The sequence below is a fragment of the Anas acuta genome, chromosome 7 (assembly GCF_963932015.1).
Source record: "Anas acuta chromosome 7, bAnaAcu1.1, whole genome shotgun sequence".
Taxonomy (NCBI): Eukaryota; Metazoa; Chordata; class Aves; order Anseriformes; family Anatidae; genus Anas; species Anas acuta.
Window position 1 is genome coordinate 4,052,118 of NC_088985.1, and position 4,443 is coordinate 4,056,560.

The following is a 4,443-nucleotide window of genomic DNA, read 5'->3' on the forward strand; positions in this document are numbered from 1 at the left end:
ATCAGTTGCATCACAAACAGTCCCTTTCAAGTTACCCCAAGGGACTAAAGACAGAGATGCCCCAGCATTTTCGTGGCTGGCTGTCCCAAATCACTGTAACTGTCTAGTTCAAGAAAAAAGTATAAAGCTGGAGTAGATTCAGCGTTCAGCCTCTGAACATCCACAGAAAGACAGACTGAGTCTTCTGGAATAAGAACGAGGAGAGGCAAGTCTTCTTTTGGCATTTTTTTTTTCGTTATTCTGCCACTTGCTCCAGGTGACATACACAAGCCTGGTTCCCCCACACAGAACAGCAGCTGGTAGTGGAGTAGGCCACTGTCAATCTCCGCCCTTGGGAGCTGGAGCAATTAATCCTGAGGGGGAAAAGAACTCTGCTGCAAACAGGTGATCCCTTTGTTAAATGATACCATCAAGGAAGGCGATATTAAATTAAAGGGCTGGGATTTTTTGTTGGTACCCAAGAGGTGGGACCTTCCAAACCTGCTCAGGAGCTTAAAGCCTTGAAAAAGCCAGCTAGCTAGGTTGGAGAGCCTCATGCTGACTGATGAATAAAGACGTGCAGCGCTGGCTGGGGATGGCCTTTTTGTCAAACATCGCTGTTGGGTGAAAGTGAGGTGTGTCAAGAGCTCTTGGTGCGGGAGCAGCTCCTGGAGCCTGCCAGAGGAGGCAGACGGAAGAGCTAATCAACACTTCCTGCCACTGAGAGCAAGGAGAGCCCACCACACGTGACAGGACCCGTCTGCAATTAACTGGAGGATGTATGCTCACAATAAGCCTTGACAGGCTGCTGAGATGGATTGCAGAGTGTCAAGGACTTTGAGATAGCCCTCATTTCTGTAAACAGTTTGTCCCAGGACACAGTGCCAATGGGAAGAGGTGTTGAGATCAGGGAGCAAACCTCACGTTTGGTCAATTGCAAGCAAGCTCACAAGTAAAACACCAAGACCACAGAAAAACTGGCCAAGCACACGACTCTCAGTGAAGAAGAGTAATTTCCTTTCCCTTACTGAGCTCCCCCAGTGCTGAACTTGGTGTTTAAGAATGTTTTTCCAGAGATCCTACAGGACCCAATGTTTCTTCCATGATCCTCAATTTCCAGATGCACACAGACAGCAAATCCCCAGTTGTAAAACTCAGCAGAAGCAGAAATAGGAATCGAACCACCTTCCACAAGCCCACAGAGCCACAGTGACATGCCGTAACACCAGCTTCCACGATGCTCCAGGACTTAGACACAATGCAGGCTTGGTTTCTGTGCCTGTGCCTTACTTCTCACCGTTCATGTCAATGTAGAAACAAAACTGATTTTAAGGGGAATAATTGGAATGGGTAGAAAATACTTCAGATGCAAAATAAAAAAGGTTTCCCTTATATGAAAACAAAATAGTTACAGAATGTGGCAAAGGAAAGCAGTTTGTACTTACAATTCCACACAAAAGCACACAGTAGGTCAAATAAACTGCTCCACTGGCTTAGAAAGACAAGGCAGCTTGGTTGGCTTTCCTTGACTGATGCAGTGCAAAGATTTGACAGCCAACAGCAGGTTCAGAGCACCATGCAAACCAACAGGGAAGCGTAAGAAGGTGCAGCAAGGTGTTCATTGTGACTGCCTGCCAGATAAAGAATTACAGGGACAGGGAAAATGTTTTTTTCTATGGTCTTCAAGGAAAAGAAGCTATTAACACCTTCCTTGGAGCCTCTTGGGCACAGCAGAGGGGAATCAAACAATTTTAAACTTGATATGTGTTTATACAAAACGTTCCCTTGCAGAAAAGGAGAGAAGAGAGGTCAAGCTAAGAAAAAACACACCAGAAGTGGTAGAAAAAGAGGCATCTGAACACTGCAGCGCATACTGCTGTTCAGCCTTCATAGGAGCTTAAGAACACTGCTACATTAAGATTCAGGCAGCACTGCCTGCTCTTAAAATGCTGCCAGTGGGACAGGACCCCATTACCTGCCTGTCTTTCCAACATGAAGTAGCTGTTGCAAAACACTGTTGATGTTGGTACACAACAGCATAAAGAACAAAAACATACATCATGCCCTTGAACATCAGCAGAAGCAGAGACACAGAGATTAGAGGTTGAGGTCTGCAGTGCCACCCACCCCCAGCAGAGACCAGGTGCCAGGAGCTTCCAGGGGTACAAACCAACAGGACCCCCAGGATAGCCCCTACTTCAGGGTACAATTACAGAATCTTACTTTACCCCTCCTTTCCCCACATCATCTGTAGAACAACATCAAAATATGTGCAGGAACAATTTTGTCATAGCATTTCTTCGCTTTCAAAATAGGGATTTTGGTGCTAGATGTCACAGTCTTCAGTTCTTCTGGATGACAAAATGGACAAGTTTTTACACAATTGTTCCAAGCAGTCTGCCTGTACACAGCAGCAGACTAAGGGCTGCTTGGAAGAAGAGGGTTTGTCAGCATTGCTAACTAAATTTAAAACAGTGATTAAAGGCAGATTGCATCTAACAGCTTCCAGTCCCTCATTTCTGTCTTTAAAAACACACAAGAGACTTGGCTGTTGGAAAACTGGCCAATCATGACTTTTTAACAGTTGGACATGATAAAAAAATCTTTTGGCACTGAACATTCATCCTAACATCCATGAAGTTAGGACAAAGTACACAGTCTGTGGATTCCTAAAGCTAACGAAGGGAAGATATGCCATCAGGACTAATCAGACCAGAACCAACGAAAGGCTTAGAAAGGAAGGAATAAAAGGTCAAAAACTTGAGAGTTTTCCTCTCAAACAGCACTTGAACTCAATATAGAAACACACTAACAACACTTGGTATGTTTTAGGTTGCTGGGTGTTACACGCTCAATACGTATTCGTATCCTGCAACCTGCCACAAGTCTCCAGATGTTGTCAGACTCACAGGGAACTACTATGCTGGTCAAACCAAGGCAGCCCTTGGTTAGGCCAAAACATCTCTACTTCTACCTCACCACCTCGGACTGCTCCTGAGATCCCTGTGTTACGCGGCTAGGTATAGCAGCAAGATCTCCATCCAAGCTTCTTCAGGAAAGCTATTATCTGCACCACCACGGCCCTCGGTGATGGAAGGTCAGGAAGAAACCACCTAAACAGAAAGAAATGGAGGAAACTCAGGAGGTGGCTGCCACACATGCAAAATAGCTGGGGAAAACGATGTTATTCAAGAGCACCAGTTCAAAAATTGAATAGTTATTTATTGTTCCAGAAGTACATTGCTCTTTTATACATATTTCATAAATGATACAGGATTTTACACATGTTCAGGTTTTATTTTTGTTGTGTTTCTTTTTTTAAAGAAGGACTTTTCTCCATGCTCCCTCCCTCATCCCAAACACACACCAAGGATTCAGCTACAGGATTGTATTCATTTTTTTCCCCCCTTTAAAACTCATCACACAAAACAGGATAAAACAGATAAAAAATAATCACACGATGTAATTAAATTGAAAGACAAAGGAAAAGGGGAAGGGAGAAAAAAACTAGAAAACATGCACCCATTCGGTCCAACATGCCATTGAGTGAGAAGAGGCAGCAATCCCAGCTGTGTTTCCACATCTGCAAGGCACCTGGCATCTAGTTAATACTAATTTGTTTTTTCTCTTTTTGTTTTTAAACACGGTTTCTTAAAAAAAAACAAAAACAAAAACAGAAGCCTCTTTCTATGACACAGTGAGGAGTAGTAGTGAAACATCAAAAAAGCAGCCAGCTTTTCTGTGTATAAAGCTTAGTGCTCCATCCTGTCCCCGCAGTATTTATCAGCAGGATGCTAAAAAGAGACTGACCCGCTTTGAATGAAGGTGTTTTATCTGCTTAGAAATCAGCCAGCCTTGGCTAGAAGAGAGGGCAATGGGTTGACTTTCCTTCCTCTATTTCTTTTAGCTAAGAACTAAAGATGTCATTAGCCACTCCTAAGAAAACTGTGGACCTGTGGGTGCAAAGTTCGTTTAAAGCTACTTAAGCAGGGGAAAGTGCTAGAAAACTGAAGTAGTTCTGTGTCTTGCACTGTAAGAGCTCTGGGCTTTCAAAAAGCCTCTGGGCAAGGAAAAATGCTCTGACCATATATGAAACCTTTCATTCCCGTTAAACAAAACGGTCAAATATCAAGTTTAATTATTCCACATTTCAAAAGTGTTCAGTTAAGCAGGAGTCATGATTCTGAGACAATTTCATAATCCTTTAAACCTTCATAATTTCATAGTCCAGGTGGCTATCAGATTTGGTGTAGGAAGAGGGGAATCGCCCTCTCAAGACTGAATATAAAAACTCTCATGCAATGCTGCCATTGATTTCTAGAAGGAGCTCAAGGGCATCGGGACGCAAAGTTTATATAGTTATTACGGAATAATCCAAAATTTCAATTATCAAATGTCCAGAAGAGAATTTGTTTCCTTCTCTCACTTGGCTACAATCAGTCTGTGCTACAAATAAGCAAAGGA